The following is a 10613-nucleotide window of genomic DNA, read 5'->3' on the forward strand; positions in this document are numbered from 1 at the left end:
GATTAACGGCAATGGATATTTATTTTTGATGGTTATTTTATTCAGCGCCCTATAGTCGATGCAAGTTCTTAATTCCCCATTCGCTTTTGGAATAAAAAACAAAGGGAAGGCAGCTGGAGACTTAGAAGGACGGATAAAACCATTTTCTAGATGTTGGTCTAGATAGTCTCTCAAGTGTTGGTTTTCTTTGTCTGATAATGCGTAAATTCTACAATTGGGTACACATGATCCTGGCAGAAGATCAATCTGACAATCATAGCTTCGATGAGGTGGAAGTTTTGCTGCTTTCTCTTCACTAAACACCTCCTGAAATTCTCTGTATGCTTTGGGTAAAATTGTCTCTTTTTCTTCTGCAGTTGCAATTTTACTTACAATTGGTTCCAAGATTTTTAAACAAGATGACTGACAAAACTCTGAGAGGAATACAAGTTCTCTTTTTTGCCAATCGATTAGAGGATTATGCAAGCAGAGCCAAGGCATGCCCAAAATAAACCCATATTGAGGAGCTTGGATCACATCGAATTGCACTTCTTCTAAATATCTTTGTTTCTTTGAATCCTCACAGATCATAACCACCTTTGAGGTTTGCATTGTAACTGGCCCTCCGGACAAAACCTTCCCATCGACTGCTTGGACAATTTCTGGAGTTTCTTTTTTCTCGCAAATGATACTTAGTCTCTGTACAGTGTCTAGATCAACAAAGTTCCCAGTAGCACCAGAGTCAATTAAAACTTCCATTTGCCAAATCTTAAGAGTTACTTGAATTTGTACTGCTAACCTGAAATGAGCTTTGTAATTGGACACACAAGAGTTTATGGAAGGGTAAGCGATAGTACCCAAGAGATCCCGTTCTAAACATCTCGGGCAAACTAGTTTTCCGACGTTTGATCTGTTTTTTCTAGGATTGCCGCCTTGTTTGCACTGAAGGACTTAGTTTTTGGCTTCATCAAGCAATCCTTCACGAAATGTCCTTTGCGACCACAGTAAAGGCATTGTCCATTTTTGCGTCTGGTTTCTTTTTCTTCCTTAGATAATGGTTGTCTAAGAGCTCCGATCTCCATTGGTTCTGAACTGGATTCGGAGTGAGATAGTTGAGTCCGAGATCTAGGTTCATTCTTCCAATTTGGCTTCTCACTCTTTCTTTTATCTGACCTTCTTTCAGAGAGCCGATGATCCAGTCGTAAGGTTAGATTAATCAAATCCGAACATGCAGTTGGTTGTCGATCAATTTGTGCAAGAACATCTTTTAACTCATACCGCAAACCCTGATAAAAAAGAGCAGCTCTCTTTTCTTCTGGCCAAGAGGTTTCGGCCACCAGTCTGTTAAAATGGGACAAATAAGAAATAAGGTCTCTGTTTCCTTGTCTTAATTGTAATTATTCCCTGTCTGCAGATAAAGTTACAGTTCGCCTATCAAACACCTTTTCAAATTCCCCTACAAAACGTCTCCAGTTATATAATAAGGCACTATCCTGTCTGACCAACGGAACCGCCCAGGTAGCGGCATCTCCAGACAGGTAGGATATAAGGAACGCAATCCTAGATTGAGGAGTGGGAAAGGCTGCAGGCCTGCAAGAAAAATGCAACTCAATTTGTGTCAAGAAGGTTTGCACCTTAGAAGGATCTCCAGTAAAACGTTCTGGGGATGCTAAAGGAATTTGCGGGGGTACAGTAACAGAGATATTAGTGGAAGCTCTTGAACCTGTATCCTGAACTTCATCAGGCAATGGTGTATTCTGAAGTTGAATGTTATCCACTTTCTCAGCCAATAACGCAGTTGCATTCATGGTTTCATTTAGATCAGTTTGCATTTTTACAATTACCGCCATTAAATCATCTAAGGTGGCCATTATAGCAACTCCGACAGATCAGGAGGAAAAGAATTTGTGGGCTCACTATTCTGTCAGACGAGGTCTTCCTCAGGATCTGTCGAGTTGATATAGGGGCCCACCTCTCGATACCTCCAATTCTGATTGTAGTAAATACACAGAATATTGAAGTGATCAAGCGAGGGGAAAAGGGTGTTGGGAAAGGAACAGCAGGGAAGGAGATCTGAAAAGGAAAAGTTAGTCAGGGGTGTTGGGTAGGGAACAGCAGGGAAGGAGATCTGAAAAGGAAAAGTTAGTGTTGCAAATCTATACCGATATTCTAAGAACTCTGCAACAACTTAAAGAACTAAAATTTCACCCCTCAATAAAAGACCTTTTGTCTTTAACCTGGGTTTAACTCCAAATCAACATATATGAAATCATTCCTTTAAATTAAGCATCAAAAGAAAACACATTTGGGTCTCAGATTCAACACTGACAGAATGACACCTTTCTTGTAAATAACCACTTTACAATGACAGTCAAAAATGTCTCTTCGCCTAGTAAAACATAAACTTTTACATGAATAATCTCTAATGCAGACTTTACATAAATAATCTCAAGTTCAAAACCTTCACTTGAAAATTCTTTCTTTAACAATATAATTCTTTCTTTTGTAATGTCAATTCGTACTGCGACTGTTATGGATTGCGACCAAAGAAACCATAAGAAAAAGACCCAACAAGATAGAGCCTAAGCTCTCAGAGAATTATTTCACAGAGAACAAAGAATGTGTAATTTGCGCAGATAAAAGACTCAAAAACACTTTTAAACAAGTTTACTATAATGGACTGTAAATGTTGGCGCAGAAAATAGCTTAAAATGTCCTACCTGTAGAGTACGACCTACTCTACTGATTCACAGGGCGTGGCCGTAGAAACCTAAGCCTCAGATATCCAACTTACTGGTACTGCAAAGGATTCCCAAATGCCTCCACAGCAGGTTGCGCCTTCCCAAAGGACCTTCAAAAGGATTGCCAACCACTTCCAGAAGCAAAGTCCAAGAAAATGCTTCCAAAACTCTGAACTCCACTCAGAGCTACAGGAAGACGCTGCTACACCCTCAAGATCCCTAGAATAGTGAGCAAAGAGGTCTGGGCGTGGTCGCGCACGTTAACGTGGCTACGCCCGATGTTAAACGCGACCGCTTGCCGTTTCTCACGCATTTCGCGTGAGGTTTTCAATACCGCTTGCCAAACCTCACGCATCTCGCGTGAGGTCGCCAAACCTCACGCATTTCGCGTGAGACAGTCAAATCTCACGCATTAGGCGGACTAAGGAGTATAAAGAGCATGTTCCAAGTACATTTACATCACACATCAGTATATGCATCTACATATGTTACTGTAGGTTGTGCAAACGAACCACCAGCGCCCCCTGGAGGGAAAACTGTGAACTTTCCCACACACATACCTCGAGCATTGCTCATGCCGTGGGGCGGGCCCTAGACCGCAAGCCGCCCTAATATTCCTGACAATTGTACAGCTAGGCTGGACGTTGCAAAATCTGCGTTCAGGCTATGTGCCTTGGCGTTTAATCAACACAACGTCATTGTTCTCTATCTACAAAAAGGAGCAGACTATACGATTCTGAGCATTGAAAATCTTGAGAGATTACCATTGACAATGTCAGAAAGACTTATCATTGAATGGATAATACACAGAATAATCACAATTCCGATAACAACTTTCCAATTTAAAAATTGCCAAGAGTATATACCAGCAGGCCAGTATGAAAGGTTGGGTAAAGGGTACATTAAGTCATCATGGAAATTACCTTATACACACACATGTTATAGTGACAAGAACCATAATGTATTTCTCAGTGGTAATAATTGCGAACAATCACTAAGCGGTATAGTTCTGTGCCAAGGTATTAATTTACATGGGGCCTGTGAGGGGACTTCAAATAACCTTTCATGCCACCAGCACGGCACACCTGCAACACAGATAGAGCCATTCTTTAGACAACTTTCTAACTGGGGTTACTTTCTAATAACGGATCACAGCTGTTGTGGCATGGTGCCAGGGAAAGCATATCTCGTAAGCGTTAGTTCCATGGTCACTTGCTGTATGCAAGCATTGTATCCAAACGTCCCTACTGACACAGAGGCGACGATTTGGCCTCCCTTGAACCCTTGAACATCTCTTCCATACGAATTGATACTTTAAGCAGAATGAAGTCTGTGCTTTTACAGACAACAGTGCCTATAACGTCATCAAAAGAAACGTATGATCTTCAAGTTGCAAGGACAACAGCAGAGATACATACACTTTTATCAACTAATTGCCCCGTGCATTTGTAGAAATGCTAAGCCAAATCCTAAATATGTCAGATGCCAGTGGTATCGCACATGTATTTAAGACAATTTTTTCGGGACTGTTAACACTTTTCGAAGCAGTCCTGGGCATCTTTCCCAATTTTGTCCATTCGGTCTTTGGCGGCCTACCACTACTTTTGGGACTCGTAGCAGGAATTCTATTTTTGACCCTTCTGCTCCGATATGGCAGGCCAAAAAACAGACAAGACTCCAGCAACAATGGAAGAAACGATCCTAGCTATACGCTATCGGGACCGCATAGCTAAAGCCCTTGGATTAGCATGGCTAAGAGATCTGAATATGACCTGGTTTCTTTCATGCAGACCTATATGGCAGAACTGCATCTTACCTGTGCTTCGATGTATGCTATGCGGAGAAGAATGCATGTTGGACACCTGTGTTACACTACAATCTGCAGTACCGATGGATATCGATACCTTGCTAAGTCCTGTAATGGCTCATGCATCGTGTTGTCCCCAGCGGTTACCAATCTTGATGACGGCATTCGTTGAAATTTCACCACTACGATTAGGTGGCAGTGAAGCAAGAAATGAGAGCAACATCACCCAGGTACGACCTTCTGTGAGCATTGCTGATCCTGACACCGATGATAGCAATCATTCTCACGACTGCCCGGTTACAGCATTATCATCCTTAGTCAAACTTTCACCTGAAGCTGTAGACTGTATTTTTTGCACATCTGTCTGAAGTAATGTTCTCCCCTGAACAGCAAAAATAACTTTTAAATAAACCGGCACACAGCGTTCCCCTGAAGTCTGAATTCGGCCTTCAGCTTTGATAAACAAAAGCTACTAAAAACATTTGGAACTATTTTTCTCCCCTGAAAACGAAATTATTTTTTCCAAAATTCGAAAATATTTACCTTTTTTTTGGCACATGTATTCTGCTTACAGTAGAACTATTCATAAAGAACAGAGCTTCTATTTTTAGTAATTCTAGAGACAAAATATTATCTCAGCCTCTAGCACACTTACAAGTAATTGCATTTATATGTGATGAAATAGTCTCGACCTTCTTTTCTGTATTAAGAGATATTTCATGTGTACTTTTCGCAAATCGTTCAGCTAAATATATATGCATTTTTTTACTGAATGATTACACTGCTTAAAAACGTACAGTACCTATAATCTTTCGTGTATTTCGCATACACCATTTCAAATGCAAAAATGTATTTTGGGGTGGGTTGGAATACACATGCACCTTACATGTTTAATATTGCTTAGTTTTAGTAAATATGGACATTAGATCGTGGAGTGGGTATTGTGTTTTTATCTAGGACCAGAATCAATATTACCAATCTTTGCCCTTGTACAGCTATAATCAATAATATCCATATAATGGCATAAGAATCAGATCCATATTTCAGTAAATCGCCCTTGCAGTCCAAGGCACAGCAAAAGCTACTTCCTTAGATTCCTAGAAAGCACAACGAGTTCTTTCAACACACCAAACCTCCAGCAACCTGGGAAATCCTCATGTGCTTTGTTTTGATTTGTGATAGAACTCCTGCGAGCACTGTAAGAATGGCCAGTTCTTAGTGACATCTTTATTGACGTCTTAAGTCCAAACCTTACATCAAACTTGGCACCTTTCAGGTATAAATTTACCAACGTTGCCTTAAGCAAACACACGGTGGTGGTTTTGGAGCGGAGCAGCTATCTACTTTCTGCGAGCCCAGCAGATGCGAGAAGCCCACGGACGCTGCCCCTCCTCTTTGACGCGCTGAGAAAGACGCTGTCTTTTCTCCTGCCGAGAAAATCCAGCTCCGGCGTTTCTAGCCTACACTTGCGGGTGACTGGGATATCGAGTCCTGAGAGAGAGAGATACCGGACCTCCTACATTCTATTCCCAAGGTACAGTGCTGACTAAACCCTTAAAGAGAATTCTTGAATCAGATTCTTGGCAAAACCAACTTAACTTAAACTGCTACTTACTTACTCCTTCCCACGTATTAGGCTTAGGTCAGGTACACCGGGGTAGGCGTATTTTAGAAACACCAGTTGAGCACGTTAGCCAATGTATATATGTAAGTATATATTTTATCTATTTTATCCATTTAAAAGTATCTTATGGCTAAGAAACCATATCAATGCTTTTACAGTATTATTTCATAATACTTCTTTTACTGTACGTACTTTACTTTATATTAAGTATTGCAATTGTGGCAATTCATTTCTCTTGCATGAGAAGGAAGACTGCTCAATAAATAATACCTTTTATTGAAAACGCCCGTCTCTCTATTCTCTGCACTCTGGTGAAACTAAGAATGCACATCTGACTGAGTGAAATAGCTGTCTATTGTTTTCACACGACTCTAGAGATTTACTCTTATTCTAAGGGAGCAAAGTTGTCATGTTTATGGGGTTGTCGGAAGCTGAATCCCTTCTTGTCTGAGCCAGGGAAGCTGATCCCTCCCTATTCAGTCAAGAAAGTTTCCAGTGACCTCTGAGCTAGCTGGCGCAAACCTAAATTAAGTCTAACATAGTCAGTAGAGACCTAGATGACCTAAGTCCTACGTCTACACTGCTGTTTATGTTATTCCAATGCACAGGGCCTATAGAGAAAATAGGAACTACACTACAATACACTTACTCTTACTTCTCTTCCATGCAGGTGACAGTGCCTACGCAGTGCGCGACTTCATCCTAACACCATATATAATTCCATCAAATGCAAGTGAGAGAAGATACAACACGGCACACCGGTCAAAGCGCAGCATCATTGAATGCAAATTTGGCATTTTAAAATGCCGCTTTGGGTGCATACACAAAAGTGGAGGTGTATTGCAGTACAGTCCTGAAACATGTTGCAAGATTGTAACAAGCTGCGCAATGCTACATAACATGGCAATGAGAAAAGGCACAGACATTGAAGTGAGTAACTCAGACACATCTGATGATGATTCCATACCTCCCCCTGGAAGGGCAACATCAGGAGAAGGAGCAGCGGCTGGCCGGCAGAGACGGTCTGTGATAACACAAAAATTACTTTTAGGTAAGAACAGTACTCTCACAACATATCTGTGTTTTGCAGGTGCTGAGTTTAATCACAATTCACAAACCATATTTGTTTGATAACCCATGACATGTTATAGCACAGTCATGGTACTGTTCCATTAAGTAAAAGAACAGCCATATGTGTAATGAACATAGGGGAAAGTAGTGCAATGTAAATGTTCACTTTCTACGGTGGGGGCTAGGTGCAGGGCGGTGTTCGGATTCCATGCTCTCCCACACAGGTGTAGTAGCAGCACCATGTCTGCCACTTCTGCGCTGCGTGACTTGCGATGTTGGAGTTGGATTGTTGCTATTCCTGCTAGAAGTGTCCTCACTGTCTGCAGAAGCCATTAGGGTGCTGGCACCAAAGTTGGCAGTTTGTAATATTTCAACAGCACTTGTCACTTGATCCAGGCCTCTGGCAATATTTTAAGTATATTGGCTCATATTCCTCTGCATGGTGATGCTGCGCCTAGTAAAGTTTGATGTCACTGTACATAGGCAGTTAAAGGCCTTTGGCTAACTGCTGGTGAGAGAGGCTGGTTTGCTTCGTGTGTGACTGGATTCTTTTTAAACATTTTAAAACTGCATTTGTACTATCGCGGTTTAGCGCTTTTCAGCGCTACCGCTTTTGTATGTAGTGTGCTGATTTTAATGGGCACACCGGCTCCACTCTGCTATTGATCGCCGATCTCGGCGCAACGCTTACTTTGTGATCGCCTCCCTTGGCGCAACGTCCTGTAAAACTTACCTGCATATCTTAATTGAATCTCGCTGTCCCCGGCTCCTGGCACCGATCCGCCACGGCTTGTGCCGTTTGCAGCGGCGGTGGCCATACGAGCGCTCACTTACTTCCGCCCTGCATCCCCACTTCCGCCCTGCTGGCTAATTGGCAGGTGAGCGGTCTAGTGGATTATATTGCTGATCTTATTTAAACCGAGTTTCCTGTCAGTCCGGGGCTAACTGCTGGTGAGAGAGGCTGGTTTGCTTCGTGTGTGACTGGATTCTTTTTAAACATTTTAAAACTGCATTTGTACTATCGCGGTTTAGCGCTTTTCAGCGCTACCGCTTTTGTATGTAGTGTGCTGATTTTAATGGGCACACCGGCTCCACTCTGCTATTGATCGCCGATCTCGGCGCAACGCTTACTTTGTGATCGCCTCCCTTGGCGCAACGTCCTGTAAAACTTACCTGCATATCTTAATTGAATCTCGCTGTCCCCGGCTCCTGGCACCGATCCGCCACGGCTTGTGCCGTTTGCAGCGGCGGTGGCCATACGAGCGCTCACTTACTTCCGCCCTGCATCCCCACTTCCGCCCTGCTGGCTAATTGGCAGGTGAGCGGTCTAGTGGATTATATTGCTGATCTTATTTAAACCGAGTTTCCTGTCAGTCCGGGGCTAACTGCTGGTGAGAGAGGCTGGTTTGCTTCGTGTGTGACTGGATTCTTTTTAAACATTTTAAAACTGCATTTGTACTATCGCGGTTTAGCGCTTTTCAGCGCTACCGCTTTTGTATGTAGTGTGCTGATTTTAATGGGCACACCGGCTCCACTCTGCTATTGATCGCCGATCTCGGCGCAACGCTTACTTTGTGATCGCCTCCCTTGGCGCAACGTCCTGTAAAACTTACCTGCATATCTTAATTGAATCTCGCTGTCCCCGGCTCCTGGCACCGATCCGCCACGGCTTGTGCCGTTTGCAGCGGCGGTGGCCATACGAGCGCTCACTTACTTCCGCCCTGCATCCCCACTTCCGCCCTGCTGGCTAATTGGCAGGTGAGCGGTCTAGTGGTTCTTTCCTCTTGTGTACTTAATGACACAATGGTGGAAGCGCAGCGGACGAGCGCAGCGGGAGCGCCGACGTCGCGCCGAAGTCGTGCCAAAGTCCTGCCCGTCTGCGCCCGTCCGCGCCAGCACGAGCCCAGGGCCCAGCCCCCCTGCACAAATTCCTCTTTCATACTCTAGATCCGCTCTCCTGCTGCTGCGGGGATCAATTTGCCCTTCGCATACTGTGTTAAACTGTCAACATGCCCCTGTTGTGTGCCCCCACTGCTCCCTGGCCCTGGACTCTCTTGAATCCAGTACTGACAGTAGGTCGTCTTCGTTCTGGAACTTACCCTCCCCTGCGTGTAATATACGTCCCACCTTACACAATCACTCTTCAGAACTAACCTTCATTAGCATTAATAGTAGATCGCTCTCCAAACATAAGAGAGATATCTTCGATCTGTTGGAGTCCGATCGCCCTGCTGCTCTGTTTGTGACCGAAACATGGCTTAATGATAGCTCGGGTCCAGATATCACCATGGCCCTCCCCAATGATTATACCTATGTTGGGAGAAACCGAGCGCTTAAAGACGGTGGAGGAATTGCTGTTATTTACAAAAGAGAGTTCTCCTGTAAATGGGAAGATCTCGACTTCCCTGACTGTGAAGCGGGCCTGTTTAAATTAACTCTTTCCCCCCAATTTACTTTAACAGGCATCCTGATTTACCGTCCACCTGGATCAGTGAGCGGTTGGGCTACTGCACTTCCCGAACTCATTGCTCCTTTATTAGCACAATCTACTAATTTTACCATTGTTGGAGATTTAAATATTCATTTTAATTCTGTCTCGTGTGCTATTGCTCAACGTCTCTTACAAGATCTTGAAGCTCTTGACCTGCATCTCTACAATTCCGACCCTACTCATAAGGCCGGTAACCTTTTAGACCCTATTATTTCCAATCTGACGACCATTTCCTATCAATCCTCTACCCCTGTTCTTTGGTCAGATCATTTTTTAGTTAAGTTTTCTGTTAAAATATGTATAGCTGACATTTCCAGGCCAGACCTTACCCACAAAACTAGTAGGAACTGGAAACGTCTAGACCTTGACAGATTTAACTCTTCTCTGGCCAACTCTATCCCGTCAGGTTCTAATATAACGATTAAAGAGCTACCCATAATTACATCATGGTTAACTACAGCCTTGATTCCTGCTTACCTACCCAAAAAAATAAAACTCAAATTCACCACCCCCCGGCGCCCTGGTTTAATGACTCTTTACGTCTGGTAAAATCCAATTGTAAGAAACTTGAACGTATTTGGCGTGCAAAGTATAACCCCGAGCACAAAGCTAATTATAGATCCGCTCTTAAATCCTACCATGCGGCATGTGACACTGCTAGAGCTAATTTTGCCAATAACACCATACTCACGGCTCAAAACAGGCCAAAGGCCCTGTTTAAAATTGTTAAGGAGCTCTCTGGTGCTTCCTCAGTTCCGAAAGACCCATGCTTAGACACTGCACAGTGCAATGCTCTAGCTAATTTTTTCCGGGAAAAGATAGACAAAATTTATGCCATTTTTAATTCCACTTCTGCTACTCCTACCCATGTCACGCCCCTGGTTACTCCTCCCTGTTCCT

The sequence above is a fragment of the Lissotriton vulgaris genome, chromosome 5 (assembly GCF_964263255.1).
Source record: "Lissotriton vulgaris chromosome 5, aLisVul1.2, whole genome shotgun sequence".
NCBI lineage: Eukaryota > Metazoa > Chordata > Amphibia > Caudata > Salamandridae > Lissotriton > Lissotriton vulgaris.